Genomic DNA, 25274 nt, shown 5'->3' on the forward strand with positions numbered 1-25274 from the left:
TGCTTGGGACAGACTGGCTTCTCTGGTGGAGGAATGTAGACAGAGGTCCATTTCGCCTGACCACAGTCTTCACCACCCTAACCAGATATGCTTTATCAGGATACCCAAATGTGAATGTACCCCATTCAGTCTGAATAGCCTGACCTTGGAGTACCTTGAAGTACATCCATCCCAAGAATATTTTCGGGTAACTCTGATATGAAAACATTTGACCAAAATCCTGGTCCCTTGCCAATAGCCAATTTGGCCAATAGCCATTTTCACCCGTGTCTTAACGGTGGTTTTCCCTCCCAAACCTTCTACATAAATCAATGAGGAACCTCCCAATCCCCTTTTCTGATTCTCTCTAACTCCTCCTCAAGTTTGGGTTCATGTTCAGTTTTGGGAATTGGTTGGGAGTTAACAGGAGGGGTCTGTTTTGTTTTCTCTAAGTCTGGGCTGATGTTATCTTCATTAGGAGTAGTGTTTCTAACCCTGACAGTTTTACCTACTAAATGTTTCCATCTCTTCAGCATTCCTGCAGTAGAAATCCCATCTATCTCATCTTTAGGTACTCCTGCCCTTATTAGGTCCACCCACATTTATTTCCTAGAAATAACTAGCCTGGTTTTCTCTTTACCTCCATTCTTCTCTTCCATATTCCCTTTTTTCTCTGTAAAAGTTCTTTTCTGCTTGTATTCTTCCTGTCTGGCCATGACAGGTTTTATTTTAGTCTCCTCTAGCTTCCCCAACTGGCTTAAAAGGGTAGTGGCTTCATGAGTCTTGCTGTTTAATCTCAGGCCTCCCAGCAAGGACAATAAAGGAGCCTTGAGATTAAATGGCGCAGACTTCATCAGCTTAGAGCACAGAGCAAACGTAAAGGGTTCCATATCTGGACCCATCAATTCTGGAAATGTATTTAATCCAGTTATACAACCCATCTCACGTAACCTGGAAATACCCTCTCCTATTGTTCTCCAGGAGTAGGTATTTTCCAGGTCACTAGGACTAGCTTATACTCAGACTATTCCATCTTTCACAAGGTCGAACAGTGAAAGATTCACACTAAACTCTCTTTTCGCATTGCCTGATGCATTTGTTGATCATGGGTTAACAGTCCCATAGCCACTGCTTCCTTACCTGACAAAACAACACTGTCTGCCCATTCATCTCACAAGCGTAGGAGCCACTTCAACTCAGACCTTTGTTTGTATTGTTTTGCCAGCTCATGGGGTTCAGTTTGTGTAAACTCCCATATTTCTTCAAATTCAACATCTCTGGGGTTGCGATAAGAGCCGCCAATCACAGCGCTGCCCCCCTAATCCATGCGCCCGGCCCCTAATCTCAATGCAGGGCGCCGGACGCATGGCTTTCAATGTTTTTTTTTTAAGAAGCGCATGAGTAGAGCCCGAGGCTCTAATTGGCTAAAAAAAGAGTGGGCTTGGGGCACAGAGCACTGTGCCACACACCCATCCAATTGTGTGACATTAGCAAATTAATACTCGCTAATGTCTTCCTGCTTCTCCTCCTGGGCAATCATAAAGCGGGTCCTGAGACCCGATTGGCCAGGAGTCTTAGGACTCCCAGTCAATCGGGTCTCAGGGCCCACTTCCTGTTCTGCCAGAAGGAGAAGCAATGGGGCCGGCTCTTCCCTCAGCAAGCTGGAGCGAGGAGCAGTGGGTGGAGGGGCAGGAACAGGAGCCCTACCCTGGATTCAGTACCACCTTGTCATCGGAAGGTAAGGCCACAGATCGCCGCCTTCCTGTCCGACCCACCCGGGGGGGTTGTTGTTTGCCATCACCCCCAAAATATTGAGTACCGTCTGCCACTGCCTATAGGTAAGCCTTTTTATAGGTTTACCTATAGATAAAAATCAGTAAAGGAGGTTTACTTCCTCTTTAAATTTGTTGTCTTGAAAAGCCATTATAAAGGAAGTGGTAGGAAAAAAACTGAGAAACTTTGATCATCTCATGGCACTCTATTAAATCTATTTTTTAAATTGGGGACCATATGGCAAATCGGTGACTTTGCTTAGAAAACTTGAGCCAATTCTCACACAAGAAACCAAGAGGCCAACTTGAAACCATGTTACCAAGAGGAACAGCAAAGTTCCACAAATTAGATGAGAGAAACTATATACTGTATAGGACAACTACAGCCCATACACTTCACAAAGCTGTAAAAAAATATAGATGAAAAAATCCATATTAGATTTAATTTACAGTTTGCCAGTAGGCATGCAGAAAATGTAGCAAACACATGCCGAAAGGTTCTTTTTGGTCAGAGAAGGCTAAAATAAAAAAGATATATATTTGGCAGAAAGCCAATACTCCCCACTACTCTAATAGAATTAAATATCTGCCTGCTACCTACAAGTAAAAAGTGGTCTCTCCTGTTCAAGAAACAATGATATCTGTAGAACTAATGTCAATTTTCAAGTTCTACTTTGGAGACTTACTATTTCTGAATGTTCACTCTACCATCATAAGCCATGCAAATGGCGCATTAAGAGTCAGTGCAGCATCAACTGTTTACAGATGGCTGGTTGTAACGGGCTAGGGGATCAACTAATCAGGTGTTACTGCACTGCACAAAGCTGTTAGTCTAACACTGGGAGCTATTTGACAGAATGGCACAGCAAAGCAACAGTGGTGATATTCACACTGCATGCAGCCGGTGATGTCACCAATGCATGCACTCTGAAGGGACGGCATGCCTGTGCCATCCCATCAGAGCTCTGTGCCACAGTCCATGACTCCTGCGCGCATGCATTATCGGCCAATCAGACGGCCAGAGGACGCAAACCCAGAAGAAATACTGAGCGAAGATGGAAGTGCCTTCAGCTGTGACAGCACGCCGCTGAAAGGCTTTGTTCTAAGGTAAGTAATTTCTAAGGTAAGTTCTAAGGTAAGTATTTCATAATGCGCTAGTATGCGATGCATACTAGCACATTTTGCAATTGTCTTACAGAGTTTAAAAAAAAAAGTGGTTTACTACCACTTTAAAGATATGTCAAGCCTGAACTTTTTTGCTAGTTTTGGATAGAGTGGGGGCAATTGTTTCACCAGACAGGAAGGGACAGAAAATCTTCAACAGGGACAAAGAAAGAAAGAAATATCTGACATGTTCTAGTCTTCCCCTGCTCTACTAAAGAAACCCATTTTTTATCTCTGTCTGTGTTGCTGTTGAAGTTTTCTGTCTAGAAAAATATTGCCAGCAGGACAGGAAATAAAGGTAGATCTCTTTAACAGAGTCCCTGATACCAGTAAAAATCTAGAAGGAATTCTAAACTTTCCACACTCTATGCAAAAACTAAGAAAAAAAGTTTTGGTTAGGCACACACTTTTATTGTAGTGAAAGACAGTGATGGCACCTGACTATAGACATGGACCATGCTGCTTGAAAGGGAGGCTGTGATCACAAGACTGGGTGAACAATATAATCTTAGATACTGTATATACTCGAGTATAAGTCGAGATTTTCAGCCCTTTTTTTTGGGCTGAAAGTGCCCCCCTCGACTTATACTCGAGTCACCGCCGTCTGCCTACATGATCAGCGTGTCATACAGGCAGATGGCGGCCAGCGTGTGCTATTACTATTCGGGGGCCATTCACTGTTCAAAAGCCTCGCCTCCTCCTCATCTGTGTTTTAGACAGAATACTCCATTTCCCAGCAGTCAGTGTACAGCCTATCACAGACATTCTCTCATCCTCGTCCGTGGTATGAGGATGAGAGAATGTCCGTGATGGGCTGACTGCTGGGAAATGGAGTTTTCTGCCTATCACGGACGAGGAGGAGGTGCGGCTTTTGAACAGTGAATGGCCGCCGAATAGTAATAGCACGCGCTGATCGGTGCAGAGCGGCACATGGAGGCATGCACAGGACACAGGTAGGATGCACACATACACAGGACACAGACACATACACACATACACAGGACACATACACAGGACACCTGTACATATACACATGACACATGCACATATACACAGGACACATGACACATGCACATAGACAGGACGCATACACAGGACACATACACAGGACACATGTACAGGACACATGCACATATACACATGACACATGCACATACACAGGACATATGCACAGGACACATGCACATATACACATGACACATGCACATACACAGGACACATGCACAGGACACATGCACATATACACATGACACATGCACATATACACAGGACGCAGACACATATACACAGGACACATGACACATGCACATATACACAGGACACATGACACATGCACATATACACAGGACACATGACACATGCACATATACATATACACAGGACACATGACACATGCACATATGCACAGGACACATGCACAGGACACAGGGAGGTATACAGCTGCAGATGGGCATTGTTGACCCTCTTTTTTCACTTACAGTAGCTGCTGCATTTCTCACCCTCGTCTTATACTCGGGTCAATACATTTTTCCCATTTTTTTTGGTAAATTAGGGCCTTGACTTATACTCGGATCGACCTATACTTGAGTATAAACGGTAGTTCCAATGTATGTATTCAGCTATGTATTTAGTTGTTTGAAGTTCATCCTAAACTACAAAATAATAATAGTTTAAAAATAGTTCTGGAGAAAAGTATTACTAAAACAAAGTATGAACCCTTTAGCCCTAAAAAGGCTAAACAGTTCTGAAATTCTTGCAATTTCTCATTAAACAGCCGCCTTTTATTATTTCAAATAAATTTTCCTTGTCCAAGAAAACAAGGGTTTCCTGCTTAGTAAATCTTATCTCTGAGAAACAGTAGCAGCAACACAAAGAATGTAGACGTCATATTTTCAAACATAATTTGCCTAAAATGAAAAAAAGCGAGAGAATAAAAATAAGGGAGATAAGGAAAAGAACTAGAGACTGCAATTACATACAGACTCGTCATAGGATCAGCAAGTAAACTACAGCATGACCTGTGACCAAATGACCCCCTACACATCCCAACCACCAGGTCCACCAATATATTTAAGGGTCATAAAAAGCTATATATTATTAACCACAGGCACGGGAAAAAGACTTGGGACTCTTTTGGTGGCTAATCATATACGTTAAACTGAAGGGACCTTGGTGGCTGACCAATGTTTAGGCTGATGCATCCATTTTATAGCTCTGCCTGAACTTCAATTTCAAGCACATCACCAAATTCATAGGCATTTGTTCATTTGACATGCTTCCATGTTAGCCTGCCAGTATTTTCCGCAGGATTAAGCCTGGGTTCACACTATTTTGAATCGCAAATTGCAAATTGCATCCAATTCGCAATAGCAGGAGAATGTGACCACCTCTCTATGGAGCCGGTTCACATATCTTCGAAGCAGCTTCGGTACAAATTTACACAGGAGCCCTGTACATTTTTTGGTCTGTTTCAAGCTCAAATTCAGCCCAAAATTCGGGCTGAAATCGGGCCTGAAACGGTGAACGGGGGCGCACCGGACCCCTGCTGGGAGCCTCTTTGGCATCCAGCGTGAACCCAGCCTCACTGTTTTTTTTTCACTATTTATTATGTAGGGAGGAAGGAAGGATGCTAGTCAGGGTGAGGTAAGGGTAAGGGTAAGGATCAGATCTTATTTATGCAGCTAATATACTTTGTTTTCAGCCTCTTTCTTATATTTCATATTTGCTTATTTTGCAACGTTTATGTTTAAATTCATTTGAAATACAAGCAGCTTTATGCTTACTTGCATTGGTTAGGTTTTATATATGTTTAACTGAAATTTTACTTCAACCTTATAAAATCTGAGCACATAACAATTTACTTCTCATATGATCCCTTTTTATTATTTCATAAAGTCAAGTGTGTTGTTCAATAGACTGCCACTTGCAGTCACTTAAGGTGACAATAAAGCCATTTTGGAGATGATTATAGTAGGATTTATTCGTTCCTGCTATTATTTTTAAAGAAAATTTCCATCTGTTCTTGCTCTGCTAACTGTGCCCCAGCCACGCTGGTTAATCTTGGGTATGCAGATTCCCCTCTGTACCCGCTGGGACTTTTGGAGTCCTGCTGGAATCTTCAGTTTGTGTGCGCTCCTGTTTAGATCTACAATGTTATGCACAGCTGTTCCCAGCACCACACACACAGGCAGAAGAAGATGGACACCAGCAGAAGCCACTCTGACTCTGGAGCCGCTGTCAGTTACCACTGTGGAGGAAAAGGAGGCTTTCTGTCACTACTGCTCTGCCTGCATGTGCAGCACTTTTTGGGGCAGCACTCTGGGGACCTTTCATTATGTTCCTGTAAAAAATATTCTTAGAATAGTCTTAGAGCATTATGTCAGATATAATTTACTCCAGCAAACAAAACAACATTGTAATCTCATTCCTATTGACTTGTCATGGCCACAAAATGAGATTAACTCAATCTAAGGTGAACAAAAGGTATACGCCGAGGGAACTAAGCAGAAATTGTATGCTATTGAGTTCAGATTTGTACGATAAACATACCAGTCGATGCTGATACTTTTTTTTTATTTAAAAAAATCCGTTTGTTGGATTTTTTTTAAAGAGTAAGCAATATAAAATCCTAGAGGCCCTATTCTCACATGGAGAGCCAACAGGAGAAGAACACAGAGGAACTTAATAAAAAACAAATACAAGAGTACTAGTTAAGTTACAACTTCATGGTGCAGCAGTATATTCAATACAGGGGTGCTCAACCAGTGGCTCACAACCTCATGCTCTGGAATGGCGGGTCGGCAATCCAAGGTCACCGGTTGCTGACCCACCATCCCAGAGCATTATAGTGGATGGAGCCAGCCTCAGAAGAAGCAAGCAAATGCAGAGGGAGCAGAGACACATGAGCTTCCTCTATAGCACCGGCTCCTGTCCCAGGCAAAGTGCATTTGGTATCACTTCGCTTGGGACAGGAACCTTCTAACAGCCTAGCAGTGCCAGCAGAAGCTGAAAGACAAAAAGGTCAGTTTATTAAACATTAGATAGTTCATATTATTTATTAAACATCACAAAGTTTTGCAATGGTCATATTATTTATTAAACATCACAAAGTTTTGCAATGGGCATATTATTTATTAAACATCACATAGTTTTGCAATGGGCATATTAGCACTTTTAAAAAAGGGTTATTAGGCTGCTTTCACCTGGATCCTGTGAGTTTGGTGCGCTTCCTGAAATCCCACCAAAACTCCTAAATGGAAAAGTTTTGGTGCGCTTTCAGAAAGTGCACCACACCCGCAAGATATAATAGTGGGTAAACATCCAACAAGGATTGGTCCCACAGATAATGATGATCCTGATTGTTGATTAAAACCTTCATTATGCTATTTAAAAGAAAAAAAAAATCGAAATTCTGAACCTTTTTTATTTCATTTTGACCCGCAAGCGGTTACTAAATCACCAAAAAGGTTGAGCAGCAGCATTGCATCCTGAGTACAGGATTCAGGTGAGTCTAGCAGTGCACAAGAAAAAGAGAGGATTCCACAGCAGCAGAGCCTTAGGAATCCATAGAAAGAAGCGTTGAGTGCACAGGATACAAACCAGCCTCCCCATCCCTCCACTGCTAGGCTTTCTCTACAGCCTCGCTTTTTAAAGCGGAGTTCCGGCCACATTTTTTTTTTTTTAAATTGATCCGAGCATAATTAATGATTAAATTAAAAAATGATCATATAATTTTAATAATGGATGTTGCTAAAATAAAAATGTTATACTCACAAGTTTTCCTCTCCTGTTGTGGCCGTTGCCATCATGATTGTGGGCACGTGAAGCCCAATCGATAACTCTTCCTGGATAAGCTTAGGAGAGCTCATCCAGGAATGCACCTCTCGATCTCGCTTGTGCACGATTCACCGGTAGCCGTAGTGCCAATTGTTTCTAAAGTTGCAATAACAGGCGGTGACGGAGGAAGGTCCCGCCCCATTATTAGGGCAACATAGATAAACACATCTCGGCGCTGTGATCTGCCTCAAATCGCGTCATTTCCTGTCAGAAAATAACACGATTTTTGATCACAGTACTGCCCACAGACTCCTGAGAAATGATGACACATCATTTCCAAGGAGCACAGGTGAGGGAGGAAGAGACAAGGAGCGCCGCGGACCAGGCAGATTAGGAGGATTACATAGCAACCGGGTGATCCTGATAAGTCTAAAAAAAAATTTCCTCCAAATGTTTTTTTATAGGTTTAGAGGAGTCTGATTATGAAAAAAAAATTTTCAGGGTGGAACTCTGCTTTAAGGATTTCTTGCCCAAATGGATCTTTTGTATGACTAAGGGCTCCTTCACACGGACGTGTCCGTGTATGGAGCCCGCTCTGCTCAGTGGGGGATCGCTCCGTCGATCCCCGCTGAGCAGGTGGATGACAGGGACAGACCTGTCAGAGCGCCGATCTCCCCTATGGGGCATCAGATGAAGACGGACCGTGGAGTCTGTCGTCGCCCGACCCGATCCGCAGACGAATGGAAAAGTAGGTTTTTCCTCCGTCACACTTTTTCGGATCAGAGCGGGTCGGATGTCAGCGGACATGTCACCGCTGACATCCGACGCTCCATAGAGGTCTATGGAGCATCCGTTCAGGTCCGCCTAGAAAACTGACAGGTGGACCTGAACGGATCGTTCGTGTGAAAGAGGCCTAAGTGGATCTGAGTATGAGAAGGGTAAAAAAGTGTCTAGAAGTAAAGGAGGAGTAGCCACTCACCTTGTGCTTTCTGGGAATATTGGTCATCCAGGTTTATTGCACACAGGACACCTAGCAGGTTTCTGCAGATATTTTGAAACTTAAATCAATGAGCAGATGCCTTTTTTCACCCTTATTACAGGAGTCTGGGAGCTGATGATTTGCCTGATGTGGTTAGCCATATGCCAAGAGCCTGGCTTTTGAGGGTTGATCTCCTTCCATCCAAGCTTGGGCCAATCGGATACCCCCATTAACCATCTTGAAGTGCTGGATACGGTTGGAGTGATTTTGTACAATTTCATGGTTGACTCAATACTTGCAGTATATGAATCCACACCATCTGGTAAGCGTGCTAGCTTAAGGCTGGGTTCACACTATTGCGAATTGGATGCAGTTTTCTCCGCATCCAATTCGCAGGTCAGGAGATTATGACCGGCTCTCTATGGAACCTGTTCACACAACTCTGGAGCGACTCTGGAGAGAATTGCACAGAAGTCCTGTGCGTCTTCTGGTCCATTTCAGGTCCGAATTTAGCCAAAAATTCGGACCTGGAATAGGATCTAAAACGATGAACAATGACGCACAGGACTCCTGCTGTGAGCCTCTTTGTGTGGCAGTGTGAACCCAGCCTTACACATTGGTGAATAAGTTCAAAGCTCGCAACCTTTCCTCATAACTAATATGTTCCAGACCCTTTATTAGCTTTTCCATAGTTACATAGTAGGTGAGGTTGAAAAAAGACACAAGTTCATCAAGTCCAACCTATGTGTGATTATATGTCAGCATTACCTTGTATATCCCTGTATGTTGTGGTCGTTCAGGTGAATCCCATGATTAAGTCGATGTGACGAAACATGTCGGGGCGTGGCTGTACGGCAACCATCTGAGTCAGCGTGTGACGTAGGACGTGCTGAGCCGAGTCAGGAAGCAGAGATCCAAGCCCGAGGAGCGTAGTGTAGCGAGATTTCATCCGCACACCTCGGGTCCGCCGTGACTATATTGCACTGGTTTTGGGCTTACACTGGAAGTTTTGATGTGACATTGCTGTGATTTACTGCTCATTTTTAAGAGATTCATGTGAGTGCAATGATTGAAGTGTACACAGTGGTTATTAAATTTGCTTTTACGATATTACACTATTAGTGCAATTTTTATTTACATGTGGAATTATCTTGTATCTACACAGATGGAATTTGGATTATTCGTTTAAATCCTACTGTCAGGTTTATCACGCTTGTCTGCCGAACACGAGAGTGTGAGGCATATCTTTTTGGTGAGTGTTTCATCTGACGGGAGAGGAATCACTGACACTTGGGGTGTGGTGGATAATTTAAAGAATCCTGCAAAGAAAAAAAAGGTCTTATTACGTTTTATGGACTTTATGTACACTTATATTATTTTCACCATTGGCACGGGGTGATTTTTTTGATATTATTGCATTTTGTTTATGTCTGTGCAAACAGGCATTCACTTTATCACATTCTAAGTGTCACTTTAGCGCCGCTTATATTAATTTTCTTTGACACTATTGCAAATTAATATATTATTACTCAGTTTGTTTGTTTAAAGTGGCAGCTTTATTATAGTTATATTCATTTATCTATTAGCGCTGTAGTGGGAACCCAAGAGGGGCGGAATTTGCTTGGTTATCATTGTTTTCTGTACATTTGAAAGGTATATGCCATGCACAATTCCAGTCCTTGTCATCCATCTCTGGAAATAATATTGAGCAAAATGGATAGAGATAGAAACTGATAGGAAGAGATTTAAAACGGTAGAAATTTGGACTGTAATTATAGCCTGACTTTGCCATAGCTTTGGCAAGTAAGCAACAGTGGGTCTGTAGCCAAATGAGCCCCTACACATCCTATCCACACTTCCCACTAATTAACCACCTGTATGGGAAAAAGACTTGGGGGTCCTTTGGTGGCTATCATGTACTTTTAAAAAAATGGACCTAAGGTCTTGAGGAATCCAATTAGTAGCTCTGCCTATCCAATTTCCATTTCAGTAAAATGAAGGTTGTACAGGACTGGGGTATTTTTTGGATAATATGTTTATAAACAGTTGAAATTGATTTCAGAAGAGGTGCAGTGCAGAGGAAAGATTCAAGTTCTGTTGCAAGTAACATTGCAGGCTGTTTAAGAAATTGACTGCTGTAGGTATGCACAAACCTGTATAGTTCTGAAAAAATGTGAGATAGGGAGGAGGTATAAAGCCCTTTAGGCTGTCAAAGGGCATCAATCTTTGTTTTTTGAGTTATATCTATTTCTCTCTTAAGCTGCTCACTGGGAAAGTCTGTTTTTGGTTTGCAGGCACCAGCCTAGTCCCACTTTTCAAACACTTAGTTGTTAACACCAACGGAGTAAGGGCGTAGGGTCCTCTTGGGCTGCAAAAAAGAAGGAATTAATGTTTCTGTAGAATTAAGAATTGCACCCTGAGCATTGATGCTGGAATAACGGTGTCAAGGCTTAGCCACCACTGAGCTGTTATTATTTGTGCTGTGATGAAACATTGTGATATCAAGCAAGCCGCTGCCAAGAATGTGTACCTTAGTGCCTGGCCTCCCCAAAGAAAACTGCTTAGTTGTTTTTGAAAAATTTTAAAGAAGGATTTAGGGTGTAATGTTGGAAAGTTATAAAAGTGGATATGTACAGTAAATTGAGCAAAATGTTCAATTTGATTAGCTTGATACACCCAATTAGGGAAAGGGCCTGGTAGTTCCACACCTTCAGCGTCAGTTTTACTTCACTCAAAACAGACATTACATTCAATGCAAGATAATTTCCAGGATTGATAAAAACTGTTATCCTCAGGTATGTACATAGCATAACCCATAGGAGTTGGATGGTGGTGTCAGCTTTGCATCCATAGCCAACAGCAGTAATTTATTCCAGTTTATCCTCTGACTCGATGCCTCTGAAAAGGTGTTTAGGATTTGCACTGCTCCCTATAATGAGGGGCATAATTAAAAAGGAGGAGATCATCAACATACAAAGCTATGTCTCCTCTAGCAGTGATGTGTGGTGAAATTGAAGAACCTCAGCCACAGGTTCTATTGCAATGGCAAATAGAGCCAGGGAAAGAGGACAGCCCGTCCCATGAGAGGAAATGACTCTGGATAGTATTGGAATGTGTGGCTTGTATGTTGGTAAACAAACGCCTGGTATTTTGTCTGTAGTTTTATAGGGCATGAATCCTGTTTTATCTTGGTCTATTATGGCTTGGATCACATAGTTTAGTTGTTGTGAAAGTAACTTGACTGCAAAAGTTCTGTAAGTGCTACCTGCTCCCTCCATGTGGATATGTTGAGAGAAAATGATTTCCCTGCTTGAGGCATCCCACATCAATTCAACAGTAGTATTAGTTATGTGTTCAATATTCCTTTATTGGAATTTGTTGTAGGGTTTGTGGATGTTCAATCTACTGTAACCCAAGACATCATAGCACACTATTTAGGTTTTACTAATTAGCACCAAGCATAGGTTGTCTGGTAAACCACCTGACAATCAGCAAGCATACACTATGGAGTTGATTTACTAAAGGCAAAATGGATGTTCACTTTGCAAGGGAAGTTGCAAATTCAAAGGGAATTTTCCACAGAGCTTAGGAAATCTGGCGAAATTTTACTTTCGCAAAGAATACCTAATCACATGCAAGGTAAATTAAAAAACAACATTTTTTGCTTGCACATGATTGTATGATGGAGGTCAGCAGAACTTCACCTCAATCAAGCTCTGGGGAAAATTCTCATGCAAAATGTAACTTCCCTTACAAAGTGAACTGTCTATTTGCCTTTAGTAAATCAACCTCTATACCTGTAAAGAGTGTTTGGTTTGCAAAAGCTAGATCTAGGTGGGAAGTTTTTTTTGTAGGAGAAAGAGAAGCAAGAGAAGACGTTATCATTAGGGCGTTTCCACCTCCAAACCTCAAGCTTTTCTGTGTTACATACAATCATCCATGAACATTAAAGCCTTGTACACAGGATAAGAATATTGGATGAATGATCATCTGTTTGTTTTTTTGCATGCTGGTCTCATATCGAAAACCAATCGGTTACTAGAGTTATGAAAATTCTCATACAACAAATTACAACTTTGGAAGAGATGTAATGTATTGTATTGCTTTGTAAAGTAATCTTTCATTTCTGAGCATGCGTGGTCTTGGTCACACAATTTCTTTCACACAAATACCATACTAATTACACAAAAATCGTTCATTTTGTTATCATATGAGAAACATTTTCGTGCTTGTCCCTTTGGATAGTTTCGCATAAACTGCCGTGTACTAATAATCAGATTATCGTACGATCACTCCGACAGCGGTTTGTTCATGTACTAGGCATTAGGGATTGATTTACTAAAACTGGAGAGTGCAAAATCAGGTGCACCTGTGCATGGTAGCCAATCAGCTTCTAACTTCAGCTTGTTCAATTAAGCTTTGAGAAAAAAAGACTGGAAGCTGATTGGTTTCTATGCAGAGCTGCACCGGATTCTGCATTCTCCAGTTTTAGTAAGTCAACTCCATAGCGACCTAAACATGGGTACCGCTTGGTACAGCCTTCAACCCCATCCAGGCAAAGACTGCCATAGACTTTGACAGGCAGCAGGGCTGGACGCTGCACCTGTCCCCCCTGGTGCACTACAATGCTGGGAGGGGCACACTGCAGCTACACAGCCCCGTGTGCAACGGGCCTTAGAAGAACACTTTGAGCAACTGAAAGGCAAATCAAAGCAACTCAAAAACAAGTCAAAACAACTCAGAAGAATGTGAAAGCATACTGCATCTGACTTGCTTCTGATGTGATGCCAATGCAGAGCAAAGCAACATGTTAATTTCAATGATGTCCTCCCCGGCTACTTTTTCTTGTCACACTACTTGGCCCCTGGGAAAAAAACCTCCCTAAGGACTCTCTCTGCTTCCAATAATTGTGCTGCTTGCTTAGGCAGTCAATCAACAAACATCAGCACTCTCATGAGAGAGGAAGACAGGTAAGTCAGCAGCCAAAGGGCACATGAGAGGAATGAAAGTATAAGCAGCTAATGGGCCTGCTAAAGTGAACCTTTAAATACATCTAGTAAAAGTTGTGGATATTTTTAAACAATTCAATAGGTAACAATCATGTGAAAATAGAAAGCACCTTTAGAGCTGTTACAGTAGAATGGGCCATAAAAATCTCTTTTGGTTGTCTTTGTTTTTCATCAGTGAATACAGTTTTATTTATTTATTTTTTTGTTCAGATTCTTCCGTTGTGTAAAAGCTTTCTATTTATAATGAAGCTCTTAAAAATGTTGTGATTTGCTGTGGTTGAATTGTTAATTGCGTGGGAACTTTTCCTCAGCCCCATTTGAAGTGTACGATTATCCAGAGCCAAAATAAACAAGAAATGAATCACAGTAATATGCATTATTCAACGTTGTTTAACTGTTCCATTGACAACACTGAGGAACATGGACTGACAAATGATTTGTTCAAAGTACACTATTAATGTCTAGCTCTGCCTCTCTATTGAACCTAATATTGTATAACCTCTCATGAATATTAGATGAGATCAGATCTGATATTTTCAGCACCAAGGTCATTTCTTCTGACTCTCCATGACCACTGGTGTTGCTGTCAGGTACCTCTGACATAGGGTTGTCAACATTTCCCATAAGTTCAGGCAAAATAGGGACATCATTTCTTCAGACACATTTTCTAGTTACCTTTTTTTCCCTCACTGTTCCTAAACAGAGTGGATCTAGAAATGGAAGCTTATTCTCACCCTAAGCTCTATAAAGCCTCCAGGACCCAGAACAAGACTCTAAGAAAACACAAACCCTTGAGCCCCTCACCATGTGTTGGTGAGAAACCTAGGTGACACATATACACCGTCCACAATCCTGCCAGCCAGTGCTGAGTTGTGGAATGGCCGGCCTTCCTTGTATTTTGGTGCCCGCACAGGGAGATTTCTGTGTGTGCGTTTTCCATCCAGACAAGGTAAATGTACTATTCTAATGGATGTAATTGCTCTAGATATATGACTATAACAAAATGTCCATAATTTGGATGCATAAAGTAATTGTATTTCTTTCATCTATGTAGTGAATCCTGTTTCTTTCCTCTTGTGTGCACCGAAGAAGCGGACCAGCAAAACACATTGATACACAAAGGTTAATTCACTTAATATTGTGTATACTGTACATCACTGTTATCAAATTGTTGGCTTATTATGGTTGCTGTGTTTGTGTGTAAATGTACGTTTTTATTGATGCATGCATGTGTATTCTTTTTATGTTTTTGTGTATAAATAAATGAATGGAATTTACATAAACTATGTGTCCTATTTTGCCTCTAAAGTTTGGCCAAACTTTTCTTTTTCTTCTTTAAAGCATATTATGGATGTGGCATTGGGCCATTAATAATAATAATTATTACCCCATTAATAATTTTGCAATATATATTTAAAATAATTTACTTCTTTTTTATCTTTGGGTTTAAAAAAATAACACACTTTCTTTTTTTGTTTAAGTTAGTAAAATGTGATATAACATTTAACCACTTCAGCCCCAGAAGGATTTGCCCCCTTAATGACCAAGCCATTTTTTGGAATACGGCACTGCGTTACTTTAGCTGACAATTGCGCGGCCATGCAACGCTGTACCTAAATAAAATTGATGTCCTTTTTTTCCCACAAATAGAGTTTTCTTTTGTTGGTAATTGATCGCCTCTGCAGTTTTTATTTTTTGCACTATAAACAAAAAAAAGAGCGACAATTTTGAAAAAAAAAATAATATTTATATTTTCTGCTATAAAACACACCCAATAAAAAAAAAAAAAAAATCAAATTTCTTCATCGGTTTAGGCCAATTTGTATTCTGCTGCATATTTTTGTTTAAAAAAAACAAAAAACCCAATAAGCGTACATTGATTGGTTTGCGCAAAAGTTATAGCTTTTACAAAATAGGGGATAGACTTATGGTATTTTATTATTTATTTATTTTTTTGCTAGTAATGACGGTGATCAGTGATTTTTAGCGGGACTTTGACATTGCAGCAGACAGATCGGACACCTAACTGACATTTTTGATACTTTTTGGGTACCAGTGACATTATTACAGTGATCAGTGCTAAAATGCACTAACATTGTACTAATGGCATTGGCAGAAGAGGTTACCATCAGGGGTGATCAAGGGGTTAAATGTGTTCCTTCAGTGTGTTTATAACTGTGTGTGGGGTTGGGCTGCCTGGGACAACACACAGATCCATCTTCCTGCATAGCAGAAAGACAGGATCTGTGTGTCATCCCCTGAAAGAACGGAGATCTGCCTGGTTTACTATGGGTTTCCCCTTTCTATTACTACGGGGAACAATTGCGGGCAATGGCGGACATCGAGCCTGCCAGACCCGCTGATTGGCTCCCCCACTGGCCAATGGACGGCGTGTACGAGCCTGTCGTACACCTACGACGATTTGTGCAGCCGAGCCAACCTGCCACAATATAACTGTGGTGGCTGGTCGACAAGTGGTTAATATAAATATGCCTGTGAAGGGTTACATTCTGTCCTTGGATAACAGTTCATATTCACACTGCACAAGTTGAAATAACCGATCCAAAGTATCGGTGCTGAAGCTCTGAAACATTGTACTATTCTGTTAGTGATGTGATCTTTCTTCAAGAAAATCAGTTTGGACTTAATTGAGGATCTATGATATGCTGGCAAATATTTCCATTGTCTAATTTAGTTCTTGCACCCAGCAGGTGGGGCAATTAAGGGTGCTTTCCTCTTCTTTTTTTACCCAGCTAACCTAACCACTTGCCGCCCACCCACAGCACATTTACAACCCCTGGCAAAAAGTATGAAATCACCACTCTTGGAAAATGTTCATTCAATTGTTTAACTGTGTAGAAAAAAAAGTAATCACGGACTGCCTCAAAACTAATTTAATTTAACATTCCAACCTTCCGGCCTTAAGAAACACTTAAAAAAAAATTAAAAAGACAGAAATCTGTAGTCAGTTGCAACTGTTTTTGCAGATCAAGCAGAGGAAAAAAATATGGAATCACTCAATTCTGAGGAAAATATTATGGAATCACCCTGTACTTTGCAGTTCTAAAATAAACATCTGCATCAGATTACATTCTAAAAAATTATGTCATCATCACCAAACATCCTTTCAATTGATGGAATAAGAAAAGTGTCCAAAATCTCAATATAACCTTGTGCATTTATTGAAGATTTAATGACTGTCATCTTCCCTGTACCTTTACCTGACATGCAACCCCATATCATCAATGATTATGAAAATTTGCATGTTTTCTTCAAGCAGTTGTCTTCATACATTTCATTGAAATGGCACAAAACAAAAAGTTTCAGCAACCTGTAACCTTGTTTTTTTCTGTTTAGGTGTTAATAATGGTTTTTGTCCAAATTAAATGGAAAAGTTGTTAAAGGAAGCGTTCTGGTAGACCAAGGAAGACATCACAGCATCAAGATAGAAAACTTAAAGCAATATGCCTTAAAAAGAGAAAATGCACAACAAAACAAATGAGGAACAAATGGTCAGAAACTGAAGTCAATGTCTATGACCGAACTGCAAGACATCGCATAAAGGAAATGGGATTTACATACAGAAAAGCCAAAAGAAAACCATTTGGGGTGAATTTGTACTATCCTAGCAGTTTAGGTACCTCAAGAAACGGGATAGGCTGTCAGTACATCAGGATTGATCAATTGTTTTAGATATATAAATCCCACAGTTTGTAGAAGCTTTAACTTTCACATAAACCAATGAATATACACTTATTGGGAATTTTTTTTTTACCAAAGACAAGTAGTAGAATACACTTTGGCCTAAATTTATGAAGAAATTTGATTTTGCTGGATATGTTTTATAACAGAAAGTAGAAAAGATTGTTTTTTATTATTTGTTTCTTGGTTTACATAATAAAAAAACAAAAAACCCAGCGGTGATCAAATACCACCAAAAGAAAGCTCTATTTTTGTAATAAAAAAAATATATAAAAATATATAAATTTAATTTGTGTACAGTGTTGCACGACGCAAAAAAAATGGCCTGATCATAAAGGGGGTAAAACCTTCCCGAGGTCAAGTGGTTAACACAATACTGTAAATAACTTGTATACCCTGTTTACCGTGTGCTCCCAAGTCTGAGTGAGCATGAGGAGATAACAAGGAGAACAGGAGGGACTTTAAATGAGGCCATGGCTTGGTATCGTCATGTGCCTCCATCCCTAAAATGAGTTTAGAAGTAAAGGGTCGGGACTTTAAATGAGGCATGGGCTACAAAAAGTTGAAATGAATAATGGTGTTTATTGACATATATAAGTTCATAAGGAAAGATCATATAGTATATAACAGACCATAAAATATGCATAACTGTACATATATTCCAACATGATAGTTGCAATTGAAGTAAATGCATCCTCCCCGATTCCACATGGACAATGTAAAAAGTTATTTGAAATCAATCATGGTTCTGAAAAACCCCAGTGGGTATCCAGATGATAAATGAGTAGTGGTGACGTCACATCTAGGAAAGCTCTACGTGTTTCGCGGAAACCTCCACTCGTCAGGAGCAATGCGGGGTACGTCTAAATGTATCTGAAAAATACATAACCAAAAGACTAATGATCTGCCATGGGTGACAGGGGGAACAAAAAATAAAAAAAACAGGAGGAGAGAAGAAAGACAATACTTACATCCCCATTGTACCTTGCAGGTGACCCTAAAAACAATCCCATGGGTATGGAGCCGAGGACATGATGGGAACATCAAGCACGAGAGCTGAGGTAATGGTCCGGCAGCAAACAGATCTGCACATGCATCAATGGGCAAACATATGTGAAAAAACGTGATATCAACATCTGGGATGAAAAAAGATGGGATATTAGATCCAAGGAGTTGGATCCACTGGAGAAGTGGAAAATATCATATGGATACATGAAATAAATGAGATGAGACCAAAAACCCAGGAAAATACCAGGGACAATGAAGCTTAGGTGCACAGTGAGTAGTAATTGGTGTATAAGAATGGTGGTAAACGATTGTTACTCACCATATATAAAGAGTAAAGAAGGGTATACTGAACACCAAAAGACACCAAGGGTAGCCCATGAGAAGAAATGTGAAGTCAAGTGATACCTGTAACCATAGTATCAGAGCATGGAACCGTGTGCATGTGCTTCCAGATGGATCAGGAGTAAAAAAGAAAACCCTGCCCAAGTGCCATTTATACCGAGGTGGAAGCCGCGGGGCCACACCAACTCCACGCACAGCGTGCAAAGGTGAGGAGTGGCGCCAACTTGAATATCCTGTTTACCGTGTGCTCCCAAGTCTGAGTGAGCATGAGGAGATACAACCAAGTGCAGTTAATAGTTAAACCAAAACAGTCAACAACTGAGCAGGCAGTGATGGGCTTTCCTATTAGTAAGACCAGCATGGTCAGTACACAAACTGTCACAGAAGAATTTTGTATCACATGCTATTAATTTGAATAAAATAAATCTATTCTAAAAATAGAATAAATTATGTTACAAATCAGTATACAAGTTTGTACATACTTAAAAAAATAGACCTAAAACACCATAGTTTATCTTAATTTATACAAGTCTATGTTCCAGATACACAAATAATACAATTGGGTTCCATATGTTGGTCCAGGACATGTGAGACAGTCAACACAGGATGTCCTTATTTATTTTCCACAAATATCAAGAGCTCTAATTTTATCTTTTTGTAAGGAAGCACATTCCAGGGTCAGAGGCTGAGGTCACGCACAACCTCTTCTTGAAATAAATCTGATTCTGCAAATAGACAGATTTCTGTTCATAAAATGACTCATATTTATAAAGCAGTGAATCTGACATTTACCAAACATTCACTACAGGTATTGCTTCATACTATCAGCTTACAGGCTCCTGGAGAAGATAAGGTGTGTATGCAGCAAAATAGGGGTTAATTAGTGTTAGGGCATAATTTAGGAATTAGGTTAAGGTTAAGCTTCAGGATTCAGTGCTTTAGGGGTGTTTTTGAGGGGGAGGTTATTGTGTTGAGGTCTCATTTTAAGGGTTAGATATAATCAGTGCAGCCATCAGAAAATTTTGGGCCCCTTACACAGCTTTAGGCCTGCCCCCCCCCCCCCCCCCCCCCAGCCTGAATACCAACATTCTAGTCCCACGGGCCATCCCACTGAATACACACACCGGCCACCTCACCTGTACGTACTCACCCCCCCAATCCTGTATATATGTCTGCCCCCCTCACACCTATATAGATGCCAGCCCCCCTCATGCCTGTATATATGCCAGCCCCCCCACACACACCTGTAAATATGTCTGCCCCCCCACCCACATACCTGTATATATGCCAGCCCCCCCACACCTGTATACATGTCAGCTCCACCCCCACCTGTATATATGCCAGCCCCACCTCACACCTGTATATATGTCAGCCCTACCCCCCACACACCTGTACATATGTCAGCCCCCCCACACCTGTATATATGTCAGCTCCCCACACCTGTACATATGTCAGCCCCCCCCACACCTGTATATATGTCAGCCCCCCTCACACCTGTATATATTTCAGCCCCCTCACACCTGTATATATGTCAGCCCCCCACACCTGTATATATGTCAGCCCCCCCCACAGCTGTATATTCGTCAGCCCCCCTCACACCTGTATATGTTTCAGCCCCCCTCACACCTGTATATATTTCAGCCCCCCCACCTGTATATATGTCAGCCCCCCACCCCACACCTGTATATATGTCAGCCCCCTCACACCTGTATATATGTCAGCCCCCCTCACACATGTATGTATGTCAGCCCCCCTCACACCTGTATATATTTCAGCCCCCACACCTGTATATATGTCAGCCCCCCCCACACCTGTATAAATGTCAGCCCCCCACGCCTTTATAATTGTCAGCCCCCCTCGCACCTGTATATATGTCAGCCCCCCTCACACCTGTATATATTTCAGCCCCCTCACACCTGTATATATGTCAGCCCCCCCACACCTGTATATATGTCAGCCACCCCACAGCTGTATATACATCAGCCCCCCTCACACCTGTATATATTTCAGCCCCCCCACACCTGTATATATGTCAGCCCCCTCACACCTGTATATATGTCAGCCCCCCTCACACATGTATATATGTCAGCCCCCCTCACACCTGTATATATGTCAGCCCCCCTCACACATGTATATATGTCAGCCCCCCTCACACCTGTATAAATGTCAGCCCCCCCACACCTTTATAATTTTCAGCCCCCCTCGCACCTGTATATATGTCAGCCCCCCTCACACCAGTATACAGTATGTCAGCCCCCCACTTGTATATATATATATGTCAGCCATACACAAATCTGTAAACACATACCTCTGACCCCTCCCTTTACACAAACAGCCCCCCCCCCTTTCCTTCACAGGCCCTACTTGTAAAGGAAATCTTCCTATCTAGTCCCAGCTCCTTTTCACAAAGCTGACATGTTGCTGACACAGAGGAGCACACTATAGACAGCTAACATGAAAGGTGCACATGCACATAGTAGCTAGATGTGGCAGTAAAGAGCTACATGTCTGAGCAGAAGCTGTGAGATAGTTTCTATAGTGCACAGCACGGCTCCCCTTCACCTGTCCTGCCTTCCTCTGGCCCGGGCGGGTCCCTCACAGTTGTATCGGCTATACCCCCCTGATGGCGGCCCTGGATATAATGCTCGAGTTTGGCATAGTTACGTCCATCCCCATGAGTAAGCTCCAGTGGGTGGAGTGAAATGCGTTGGGGCGTGGCCTTGCTGGGGGAACGGCACATGAACAGCAACACAAAAAGCCATCATCTGTGGGGATCATGGTCGCAAATGGGTGGTCCTTTCTTATTTAGAGGTAGAGCCTGGGTGGCACCATCAAGTGAGCTTGGTAGGTGGAGTCTGGGCAGGATCAACTCAAAAAAGTTGAGCATAAAGTGGGTGGATCAATTGTGGACTGTTGGCGGGGTTAACAGTGTCCTGGGATCCAGGAACATAATGTTGTTATGTTATGTCTGGTGAGGGAACATTCAAGAAGCATATTGGATCCACAGACTGGATGAAGCAAAACAGTGAAATCCTTGCACTGCAGGTACTCAGAAGAACAGTGAGCAGCACAGTAGGGAAAATACCATGGGGGTTATTTAAGAAAGGAAAATCCACTTTGCACTACAAGTGCAAACTACAAGTGCAAAGTGCACTTGGAAGTGCAGTCACTCTAGATCCGAGGGGGACGTGCAAGGAAAATAAAAAACAGCATTTTAGCTTGCACATGATTGGATGATAAAATCAGCAGAGCATCCCCTCATTTCAGATCTACCCCTCAGATTTACAGCGACTGCACTTCCAAGTGCACTTTCAGTGCAATTTCAAGTGCACTTTGCACTTGTAGTTTGCACTTATAGTGCAAAGTGGATTTGCCTTTCATAAATAACCCCCCATGGGTATGATTCACTTAAGGCAAAAGGCAAGGCAAGTGCAGCTGCTCCAGAGCTTAGTAAATAGGATGAAGCTCTGCTGATTTCCATCATCCAATCACTTGCAAGCAAAAATGCTGTTTTTATTTTTCTTCCTGCCACGTGATTGGGTATTCTTTGCAAAGTGAAGCCTTACCTCATTTACTAAGCTCTGGAGCAACTGCACTTAGAGAGGGTAACTGCACTTAGAAAAGTGCACAGTCTATTTACTTTAGTAAATCACCCCCCAAATCTCACTCAAATCATCCTAAAACTAGCAGCCAGAGGCAGTACTGTGACTGTCAGGAATACCGAATGCAACTTAGAAGGGCAGAATACCAGCATCTATTATATTGAGTTTATTATTAATAGTGAATCTAGATGTCAACGATGTGTTGAATGGTCGATTATTGGGCTACACCACTGATGTTTCCTAGCACTCACTCTGACCTGATCATTACTATTTGTTTGATCATTAGAACTCAGTGATGTTGGTATGCGTGCATGTGGATTTGGCTGTGTACCTGGGTGTGTGTTCTTAAAGGGGTTGTAAACCCCTTTTTAGAACTTGTACCTATAGGTAAGCCTAGATCAAGGCTTACCTATAGGTACTGTAAAGATCTCCTAAATGTGCGCCGTTCCTTTGACCCTTGGTTTGCCTTTTGTCCTGATTGATTACCTACTGGTATAGGACCCCACCCACTCTATTAAGGTGAGGCGGTTTACCACCCCCGATATTGCGGAGGAGTCACAGCAGTCACTCCCTCCTGATTGGCTGAGACACAGCAGCGGCACCATTGGTTCCCGCTGCTGTCAATCAAAGTCCGTCAGCCATTCAGGAGAGAGGGGGGCAGGCCGGGGCGCAGCTCAGTGTCTGAATAGACACAGGGAGCTGAGACTCGGCTCGGGTGCCCCCATAGCAAGCTTCTTGTTGTGGGGGGCGCTCAACAGGAGGGAGCGGCCAGGAGCACAGAAGAGGAATCCGAGAAGAGGAGGATCCGGGCTGCTCTGTGCAAATTCACTGCAAATGAGCAAGTATAACATGTTTGTTATTTTTATTGAAAAAAGAATGAGACTTTACAATCACTTTAACAATGGTCATCTCAGTACAATTTTCAGGTTATTAAAGGTATGGGTTTCACAGAATTGCCTGTGGTCCATCATATGTTTAATCTGGGAGCAGGGTTTATTGATTCTCAACCTGAGACTAAAGCAGCCCATACGTGATTAATTATTTTTCTATATACATGCTATATAGGTGGCGCTGATCGAACAGCAAAAATCAGACAGGAAGGTTGTGCAAAAGTCAATCAGTAGAACGATTTCTGTACAACCAGCCTGCCCATACATGGATCAAAATTTGGCCGGTCCTGGCTGAACTGGCTGAATTTGCATCCATGTATGGCCAGCTTTAATGTATCCATGATTTCAAAGGACAGTCTCTGGTTTTGGATTTGTTTTTCTGTTTTAAACTTTTAGGCCCTGGAAATATTTTAGGCTTAGTGTACCGATCAACTATGACAAAAATTCAGTGGCAAGGAAAGAGAGTTTGCAGCTGTAGCAACAGCCTCCAAGACCAAAAGGCCAAGATCAGAAGCCTGCACTGCAATGACTTACTTGAATATCATTCTGCTGCTATTATTCTTACCTGGATCTACAAAGTGGCATGTCTACAATTCTTTTTCTTTGCAGGGATGTAAAAAACATTAAAGGTGGAAAATATTTGTATCTGAATTTAAAGTGGTTCTAAAGGCAAAAGTTTTTTTTTTATGCATTAAGATAAAAAAAACTTTCTGTGTGCAGAAGCCCCCTTCAGCTCTCCTAATACTTACCTGAGCCTCATCTTTGTTCAGCGATATTGCATGAGAGACTCGGCTGTCGGGGACCCTCCCTCCTCATTGGTTGAGATAGCAGTGGGTGTCATTGGCTCCTGCTGCTGTCAATCAAAGTCAGTGAGCCAATGAGGAGAGAGAGGGGGTGGGGCCGCAGCTCTGTTTTTGAATGGACACACAGAGCAGCGGCTCGGCTCCAGTGCCCCCATAGCAAGCTGCTTGCTATTGGAGGCACTCCGCAAGAGGGAGGGGCCAGGAGCTCCGGTGAGGGACCCGAGAAGAAGAGGATCTGGGCTGCTCTGTGCAAAACCACTACATAGAGCAGGAGAGCATAACATGTTTGTTATTTTTAAACCAAAAAAAAAAACAAGACTTTAATATCACTTTAATAAAAATGTCATGATGGATACTATCATTTGCCATGATTCTCTGTGGTAATATTATGTGTGATCAGTTTATTCATATCAGCATCAAATTATGCCATAAAATTGTTTTAATGGTGATCTGTCTCCAGAAAAAGAACACTTTAAGAGACAGCTGTTTGCTAATTAAATAAAGTAATGTGCTTTTGCAAAGGTTGCCAGCACCTCCATTAACATTACAATGTAATGCTACGTTGTACATGTATCACTGCTCCACCATAGATACAGTTTGGCGGGTGAGTGTCATCATGCTAAACCTGTATGTGTTACACCAGCATAGTAAAAATTAAAAAAAAGCTAAAAAAAAAAGGAAAACAAATGCAGTCACCTCATTTCAGGAATGGTAAGCTGCAATGTATTGCAATCTTTTCTTGTGTTTAGATACAATAGTAGCAATATCTAAGCAAACTGATCAAATGGAAACATTGGTAAATCTAATTCCAATAATAAAACTTAATCAGTGAAAAAAAAAAACTCTGGACAAGTAAAAAGTTAAACAGTCAAATTGAGAGGAAAAGTACAAAAAAATAATGAAAAACTGATGCTTGTGATAAGCTTAAAAGGAATTGGAATTTAAATAAAAAATAACATCCACAAAAGGAGACTTTACTTTACCTGTACCACCACCCATTCCTGGAACTTTCACACTTTCGCAGACCAAAGCTGGCAGCAGCAGTATCTTCTCTTCATGTTTCAAAGTGTTCTATCCTTGGAAACTATAATCTCAATGTTAATCAATGGCTATTAACCTATTAAAGCTGATTTCACAAATCACTGTTTACATAAATGCTGTAGATACCTTTGTTTTCATTTCTTTTTATGTATATTCCTCTATTCTTTAGCCACCCTTTTGCAAAAGCTGCCCTCAATGTATGTCAGT

Source organism: Aquarana catesbeiana, linkage group LG01, assembly GCF_042186555.1.
Source record: "Aquarana catesbeiana isolate 2022-GZ linkage group LG01, ASM4218655v1, whole genome shotgun sequence".
NCBI classification, from domain to species: domain Eukaryota; kingdom Metazoa; phylum Chordata; class Amphibia; order Anura; family Ranidae; genus Aquarana; species Aquarana catesbeiana.